The 9,820-nt window shown below is 43.0% G+C and overlaps 1 pseudogene; it reads right to left on the minus strand.

Annotated features, from left to right (window-relative positions):
• Nucleotides 1-2,451: 2,451 nt before the first annotated feature.
• On the minus strand, nt 2,452-3,410 carry LOC147990987 (uncharacterized; annotated as a pseudogene).
• Between the last annotated feature and the right edge of the window lie 6,410 nt (nt 3,411-9,820).

The raw sequence follows: 9,820 nt of genomic DNA on the forward strand, positions 1-9,820 counted from the left end.
TCCTGGATTACTTTGGTACCTCCTTGCTAAACTAATAGCAAGGCACACATCAGGTATGGTACACATCATTGCATACATGATAGAGCCTATGGCTGAAGCATAGGGAACACTTTTCATTTTCTCTCTATCTTCTGCAGTGGTCGGGAATTGAGTCTTACTCAACTTCACACCTTGTAACACAGGCAAGAACCCTTTCTTTGCTTGATCCATTTTGAACTTCTGCAAAACTTTATCAAGGTATGTGCTTTGTGAAAGTCCAATTAAGCGTCTAGATCTATCTCTATAGATCTTGATGCCCAATATATAAGCAGCTTCTCCGAGGTATTTCATTGAAAAACTCTTATTCAAGTATCCTTTTATGTGATCCAGAAATTCTATATCATTTCCAATCAACAATATGTCATCCACATATAATATTAGAAATGCTACAGAGCTCCCACTCACTTTCTTGTAAATACAGGCTTCTCCAAAAGTCTTTATAAATCCATATGCTTTGATCACACTATCAAAATGTTTATTCCAACTTCGAGAGGCTTGCACCAGTCCATAAATGGATCGCTGGAGCTTGCACACTTTGTTAGCACCCTCTGGATCGACAAAACCTTCTGGTTGCATCATATGCAACTCTTCTTCTAGAAATCCATTCAGGAATGCAGTTTTGACATCCATTTGCCAAATTTCATAATCATAAAATGTGGTAATTGCTAACATGATTCGGACAGAACTAAGCATCGCTACGGGTGAGAAAGTCTCATCGTAGTCAACCCCTTGATCTTGTCGAAAACCTTTCGCAACATGTCCAGCTTTGTAGATAGTAACATTACCATCAGCGTCATTCTTCTTCTTGAAGATCCATTTATTCTCGATGGCTTGCCGATCATCGGGCAAGTCAACCAAGGTCCACACTTTATTCTCATACATGGATCCCATCTCGGATTTCATGGCCTCAAGCCATTTTTGCAGAATCTGGGCTCACCATCGCTTCTTCATAGTTCGTAGGTTCATCATGGTCAAGTAACATGATTTCCAGAACAGCATTACCGTACCACTCTGGTGCGGATCTTACTCTGGTTGACCTACGAGGTTCGGTAGTAACGTGATCTGAAGTTTCATGATCATCATCATTAGCTTCCTCACTAATTGGTGTAGGTGTCACAGGAACCAGTTTTTGTGATGAACTACTTTCCAATAAGGGAGCGGGTAGAGTTACCTCATCAAGTTCTACTTTCCTCCCACTCATTTCTTTCGGGAGAAACTCCTCTAGAAAGGATCCATCTTAGCAACAAATGTCTTGCCTTCGGATTTGTGATAGAAGGTGTACCCAATAGTTTCCTTTGGGTATCCTATGAAGACACATTTCTCCGATTTGGGTTCGAGCTTATCAGGTTGAAGTTTTTCACATAAGCATCGCAGCCCCAAACTTTGAGAAACGACAACTTTGGTTTCTTGCCAAACCACAGTTCATAAGGCGTCGTCTCAACGGATTTCGATGGTGCCCTATTTAACATGAATGCGGCCGTCTCTAAAGCATAACCCCAAAACGATAGCGCTAAATCAGTAAGAGACATCATAGATCGCACCATATCTAGTAAAGTATGATTACGACGTTCGGACACACCATTACGTTGTGGTGTTCCGGGTGGCGTGAATTGCGAAACTATTCCGCATTGTTTCAAATGTAGGCCAAACTCGTAACTCAAATATTCTCCTCCACGATCAGATCGTAGAAACTTCATTTTCTTGTTATGATGATTTTCCACTTCAATCTGAAATTCTTTGAACTTTTCAAATGTTTCAGACTTATGCTTCATTAAGTAGATATACCCATATCTGCTCAAATCATCTGTCAAGGTGAGAAAATAATGATACCCGCCGCGAGCCTCAATATTCATTGGACCACATACATCAGTATGTATGATTTCCAATAAATCTGTTGCTCGCTCCATTGTTCCGGAGAACGGCGTTTTAGTCATCTTGCCCATGAGTCATGGTTCGCAAGTACCAAGTGATTCATAATCAAGTGATTCCAGAAGTCCATCAGTATGGAGTTTCTTCATGCGCTTTACACCAATATGACCTAAACGGCAGTTCCACAAATAAGTTGCACTATCATTATCAACTCTGCATCTTTTGGCTTCAACATTATAAATATGGGTATTACTACTATCGAGATTCAACACAAATAGACCACTCTTCAAGGGTGCATGACCATAAAAGATATTACTCATATAAATAGAACAACCATTATTCTCAGATTTAAATGAATAACCGTCTCGCATCAAACAAGATCTAGATATAATGTTCATGCTTAACGCTGGCACCAAATAACAATTATTCAGGTCTAAAATTAATCTCGAAGGTAGATGTAGAGGTAGTGTGCCGACGGTGATCACATCGACTTTGGAACCATTTCCCACACGCATCGTAACCTTGTCCTTAGCTAATCCTCGCTTAATCTGTAGTCCCTGTTTTGAGTTGCAAATATTAGCAACAGAACCAGTATCAAATACCCAGGTGCTATTGCGAGCTCTAGTCAAGTACACATCAATAACATGTATATCACATATACCTTTGTTCACCTTGCCATCCTTCTTATCTACCAAATACTTGGGGCAGTTCCGCTTCCAGTGACCAGTCTGTTTGCAGTAGTAGCACTCAGTCTCAGGCTTAGGTCTAGACTTGGGTTTCTTCTCCTGAGCAGCAACTTGTTTGCCGTTCTTTTTGAAGTTCCCCTTCTTCTTCCCTTTACCTTTTTTCTTGAAACTGGTGGTCTTGTTGACCATCAACACCTGATGCTCCTTCTTGATTTCTACCTCCGCAGCTTTTAGCATTGCGAAGAGCTCGGGAATCATCTTATCCATCCCTTGCATATTATAGTTCATCATGAAGATCTTGTAGCTTGGTGGCAGTGATTGAAGAACTCTGTCAATGACACTATCAATAGGAAGATTAACTCCCAATCGAGTCAAGTGGTTATGGTACACAAACATTCAGAGTATATGTTCACTGACAGAACTATTCTCCTCCATTTTGCAGCTGTAGAACTTATTGGAGACTTCATATCTCTCAATCCGGGCATTTGCTTGAAATATTAACTTCAACTCCTGGAACATCTCATACGCTCCATGACGTTCAAAACGTCGTTGAAGTCCCGGTTCTAAGATGTAAATCATGGCACACTGAACTATCGAGTAGTCATCAGCTTTGCTCTGCCAGACGTTCTCAATGTCATCAGTAGCATCTGCAGCAGGACTAGCACCCAGCGGTGCTTCCACGACATAATTCTTCCGCGCAGCAATGAGGGTAATCCTCAAGTTACGGACCCAGTCCGTGTAATTGCTACCATCATCTTTCAACTTTGCTTTCTCAAGGAACACATTAAAATTCAACGGAACAATAGCACGGGACATCTATCTGCAACAACATAGACAAGCAAAATACTATCAGGTACTAAGTTCATGATAAATTTAAGTTCAATTTAATCATATTACTAAAGAACTCCCACTTAGATAGACATTCATCTAATCATCTAAGTGATCACGTGATCCAAATCAACTAAACCATAACCGATCATCGCGTGAAATGGAGTAGTTTTCAATGGTGAACATCACTATGTTGATCATATCTACTATATGATTCACGCTCGACCTTTCAGTCTCAGTGTTCCGAGGCCATATCTGTATATGCTAGGCTTGTCAAGTTTAACCTGAGTATTCTACGTGTGCAAAAACTGGCTTGCACCCGTTGTATAAGAACGTTGAGCTTATCACACCCGATCATCACGTGGTGTCTCGGCACGACGATCTTTTGCAATGGTGCATACTCAGGGAGAACACCTGTACCTTGAAATTTTTAGTGAGAGATCATCTTATAACGCTACCGTCAATCAAAGCATAATAAGATGCATAAAGGATAAACATCACATGCAATCAATATAAGTGATATGATATGGCCATCATCATCTTCTGCCTTTGATCTCCATCTCCAAAGCACCGTCATGATCACCATCGTCACCGGCGCGACACCTTGATCTCCATCGTAGCATCGTTGTCGTCTCGCCAACTATTGCTTCTACGACTATCGCTACTGCTTAGTGATAAAGTAAAGCAATTACATGGCGATTGCATTTCATACAATAAAGGAACAACCATATGGCTCCTTCCAGTTGCCGATAACTCTGTTACAAAACATGATCATCTCATACAATAAAATTTAGCATCATGCCTTGACCATATCATATCACAACATGCCCTGCAAAAACAAGTTAGACGTCCTCTACTTTGTTGTTGCAAGTTTTATGTGGCTGTAATGGACTGAGCAAGAACCGTTCTTACCTACGCATCAAAACCACAATGATAGTTCGTCAAGTTAGTGCTGTTTTAACCTTCAACAAGGACCGGGCGTAGTCACACTCGGTTCAACTAAAGTTAGAGAAACTGACACCTGCCAGCCACCTATGCATGTGCAAAGCACGTCGGTAGAACCAGTCTCGCGTAAGCGTACGCGTAATGTCGGTCCGGGCCACTTCATCCAACAATACCGCCGAACCAAAGTATGACATGCTGGCTAGCAGTATGACTTGTATCGCCCACAACTCATTTGTGTTCTACTCCTACATATAACATCTACGCATAAACCTGGCTCTGATACCACTATTGGGGAATGTAGTAATTTCAAAAAAAAGTCCTATGCACATGCAAGATCATGGTGATGCATAGCAACGAGAGGGGAGAGTGTCATCTATGTACCCTCGTAGCCGTAAGCGTAAGCGTTATGATAACGCGGTTGATGTAGTCGTACATCTTCATGATCGACCGATCCTCAGTACCGAATGTACGGCACCTCTGCATTCAGCACACGTTCAACTCGGTGACGTCCCGTGAACTCACGATCCAGTAGAGCTTCCGGGAATAGCTTCGTCAGCACGACGGTGTGGTGACGGTGTTGATGAAGCTACCAACGTAGGGCTTCGCCTAAGCACCCCTACGATATGACCGAGGTGGATTATGGTGGAGGGGGCACTGCACACAGCTAAAAGATCAATGCTCAATTGTTGTGTCTCCAAGGGGTGCCCCCCTCCCCGTATATAAAGGAGTCGAGGAGGGGGAGGGGGCCAGCCTCCTATGGCGCGCCCCATGAGGATTCCTACTCCCACCGGGAGTAGGACTCCCCCCTTCCAAGTAGGAGTAGGAGTAGGAGAGGAAGGGAGAGAAGAAGAGAAGGAAAGGGGGCGCCAACCCCCCCCCCCCTCATTATCCAATTCGGACTAGAGGGGGAGGGACGCGCGGCTGCCCTGGCCGCTCCTCCTCTTCTCCCACTAAGGCCCATTAGGCCCAATATACTCCCCGGGGGGTTCCGGTAACCCCCGACACTCCAGTATATGTCTGAAACCTCCCGAAACACTTCCGGTGTCCGAACATAGTCGTCCAATATATCGATATTTACGTCTCAACCATTTTGAGACTCCTCGTCATGTCCGTGATCATATCCGGGACTCCAAACTACCTTCGGTACATCAAAACACAAAACCTCATAATACCGATCGTCACAGAACTTTAAGCGTGCGGACCCTACGGGTTTGAGAGCTATGTAGATATGACTGAGACACGTCTCCGGTCAATAACCAATAGCAGAACCTGGATGCTCATATTGGTTCCTACATATTCTACGAAGATCTTTATTGGTCAAACCGCATAACAACATACGTTGTTCCCTTTGTCATCGGTATGTTACTTGGCCGAGATTCGACTGTTGGTATCTGAATACCTAGTTCAATCTCGTTACAGGCAAGTCTCTTTACTCGTTTCCATAATGCATCATCTCGCAACTAACTCATTAGTTGCATTGCTTGCAAGGCTTATAGTGATGTGCATTACCGAGAGGGCCTAGAGATACCTCTCCGACAATCAGGGTGACAAATCCTAATCTCGATCTATGCCTACTCAACAAGTACCATCAGAGACACCTGTAGAGCACCTTTATAATCACCCAGTTATGTTGTGACGTTTGGTAGCACACAAAGTGTTCCTCCTTTAATCGGGAGTTGCATAATCTCATAGTCATAGGAACATGTATAAGTCATGAAGAAAGCAATAACAGTAAACTAAAATGATCAAGTGCTAAGCTAACGGAATGGGTCAAGTAAATCGCATCATTATCCTAATGATGTTATCCCATTTATCAAATGACAACTCATGTCTATGGTTAGGAAACATAACCATCTTTGATCAACGAGTTAGTCAAGTAGAGGCATACTAGTGACACTCTGTTTGTCTATGTATTCACACATGTATTATGTTTCCGGTTAATACAATTCTAGCATGAATTGTGAACATTTATCATGAAATGAGGAAATAAATAATAACTTTATTATTGCCTCTAGGGCATATTTCCTTCAGTTTTGTGTTTTAATTAGTGTTTGTGCCAAGTAAGACCTTTAGAATGGCTTACGGTGATAGTTGATTTGATCTTGCTGCAAAACAGAAAATTTTGCGCTCAGGAAAAAATTCTCATTTTTAAAGGAAACGTGATAAAATACTGATTCTTTTTGCAGAAGATTTATAAACAAATTTCCCAGGTTGTCCTAATTATCATAATTTTTGGAGTTACAGAAGTATTTGGGAGTTACAGATTACTACAGACTGTTCTGTTTTTGACAGATTCTGTTTTCAATGTGTTGTTTTCTTATTTTGATAAATCTATGGGTAATATCGGGGGTATGAACCATGGAAAAGTTGGAATACAGTAGACATTACACCAATATAAATAAATAATGAGTTCACAGCAGTACCAAAAGTGGTGATTTATTTTCTTATACTAACAAAGCTTATGAGATTTTCTGTTGAGTTTTGTGTTGTGAAGTTTTCAAGTTTTGGGTAAGGATTTTATGGACTATGGAATAAGGAGTGGCAAGAGCCTAAGCTAGGGGATTCCCAAGGCACCCCAAGGTCATATTCAAGGACAACCAAGAGCCTAACTTTGGGGACTGTTTCGTCTTCGTCTATCTGTAACTTTACTTGAGGCGATATTTTTATTCACCACTTGATATGTGTTTTGCTTGGAGCGTCTTGTATGATTTGAGTCTTTGCTTTTTAGTATGCCACAATCATCCTTGTTGTACACACCTTTTGAGAGGGACACACATGAATCGTGATTTATGAGAATACTCTATGTGCTTCACTTATATCTTTTGAGCTAGGCAATTTTGCTCTAGTGCTTCACTTATATCTTTTTAGAGCACGGCGGTGGCTTTATTTTGTAGAAATTGTTGAACTCTCATGATTCACTTATATTATTTTTAGATTCTTTAACAGCATGGTAATTTGCTTTGGTTATGAATTTAGTCCTAATATGATAGACATCCAAGAGGGATATAATAAAAACTTTCATATAAAGTGCATTGAATACTATGAAAAGTTTGATTCCTTATGATTGTTTTGAGATATCACTACAAAAAAATACACTTCTGTGATGATACGTGTTTGTCACAGTAGGTCACATTTTCTGTCATGCATGTACATCCATGACGATTTTATGACATAATCAAGATAGTCATACCTGTGCTGTCGTAGGAGTGTTCCATGACATTACCAAAATTATCATCACGGAAGTGTCCACTTCCATGACGGTAAATCTCGGGTCACAGAAGTGCTTTCTTCAAGGGTGACCGACACGTGGCATCCACCGTAACGGAACGCCGTTAAGCTATCGGGTCGGGTTTTGGATCCGATAACCCGTTAACAGCCCCGACCAATGGGGATTTTCCACGTGTAAAATCATCATTGGCTGGAGGAAACACGTGTCGGCTCATCGTTGGGACAGATGTCATCCACTCATTGAACAGAAAGTGCCTATGATATGTCGACACGTGGCACGGCCCAACAGAGCCCCATTCCTGTGAAAAGGCCGGCCCATTTGACTTGGTCAAAAGGTGGCGGGCCGGCCCATGTAAAGCCTGTTAACGGAATGTTCGCATATAGCCCATTTACAGCCCGCTAACCCAAGGCCCGTTATGCCCTATCCGAATTAGGCCCAGTAGCGTCATCTGGGCCACCCAATATGATTCCAGCCCGTTTTCACTTCTGGCCCATGTATGGCCGATGACGTCTTTCGGCCCATATGAGGCCCTATGTAACTCTTGGCCTATTAACGGCCCGTGGTGAAACTGGCCCGTAATGAACAGTGTATCACTTTACACCCATTAACAGCCCATGGTGAAACTGGCCCGTAATGAACAGTGTATCACTTTATACCCATTAACGGCCCGTTATTCCGTTGGGCCATTTCCAGCCCATGTTATCTTTCGGCCTTCTCAGAGCCCATTTATTCTTGGGCTCGTTTCCAGCATTCGTTTACTTACGGCCCGTTACTGTCATTTTCTACTTGTGGGCCAAATTCAACCCGTGGTTACAGTCGGCCCATTTGTGGTCTGTTAATACGTTGGGCCATTTTCATAGCGTCATCAAATATGGCCTATTAACGATGGCCCATTATGGTCGGCCCATGAACGGACGATTCCAACTCTAGCCCGTTTATGACCATAATGTGGCATGTTATTGGCCCATGTTTGGCCAATCGATCATACTGCCCGTATAAGGCCCATTGATGATACGGCATGTAGAAGGCCCATTGTTTCTATGGCCCGTAGAAGGCCCATTGTTTCTACGGCCCATAGAAGGCCCACTGTTTCTACGGCCCGTAGAAGGCACACTGTTTCACATATAGCCCATTTACAGCCTGCTAACCCAAGGTCCGTTACGCCCTATCCGAATTAGGCCCAGTAGCGTCATCTGGGCCACCCAATATGATTCCAGCCCGTTTTCACTTCTAGCCCATGTATGGCCCATGACATCTTTTGGCCCATATGAGGCCCTATGTAACTCTTGGCCTATTAACGGCCCGTGGTGAAACTGGCCCGTAATGAACAGTGTATCACTTTACACCCATTAACAGCCCGTGGTGAAACTGGCCCGTAATGAACAGTGTATCACTTTATACCCATTAACGGCCCGTTATTCCGTTGGGCCGTTTCCAGCCCATGTTATCTTTTGGCCTTCTCAGAGCCCATTTATTCTTGGGCTCATTTCCAGCATTCATTTACTTACGGCCCATTACTGTCATTTTCTGCTTGTGGGCCAAATTCAGCCTATGGTTACAGTCGGCCCGTTTGTGGTCCGTTAATACGTTGGGCCGTTTTCATAGCATCATCAAATACGGCCTATTAACGATGGCCCGTTATGGTTGGCCCATGAACGGACGATTCCAACTCTAGCCCGTTTACGGCCATAATGTGGCCTGTTATTGGCCCATGTTTGGCCAATCGATCATACTGCCCGTATAAGGCCCATTGATGATACGGCCCGTAGAAGGCCCATTGTTTCTATGGCACGTAGAAGGCCCATTGTTTCTACGGCCCGTAGAAGGCCCACTGTTTCTACGGCCCGTAGGAGGCCTAGTGTCACTACAGTAAATATTAGCCCATGGTTATTGTGGCCTAGTTTTAAAAAATAGGTTATTGCAGCCACTAGCAAACCGCAGAAAAAGAACTGCAATGACTACAAGCAAACAAATAAACAAGACAACAAGGAAATAAATAAGAAAGCAACTTATGCTAGGCTATCACGGCTATCACACATATTACATCCACTCGGCATCAAAGTTCGCCACCAGTGCAAATAAACGCGCCCACAAAAGAATATACAAAACTAAGAGCACTTCCGAAGGCACTAGGCCTGGCCAGGTCGGGCCCCCCCAAACAGCTGAAGAAGCTGAGTAGACCTCAGTTGTGTCAACGATAGATGCATCAACACTAGATTTAAGG

This window comes from Triticum urartu, chromosome 1A (genome assembly GCF_056163025.1).
Source record: "Triticum urartu cultivar PI428250 chromosome 1A, HENAU_Tu73, whole genome shotgun sequence".
In the NCBI taxonomy this organism is placed as follows: Eukaryota; Viridiplantae; Streptophyta; class Magnoliopsida; order Poales; family Poaceae; genus Triticum; species Triticum urartu.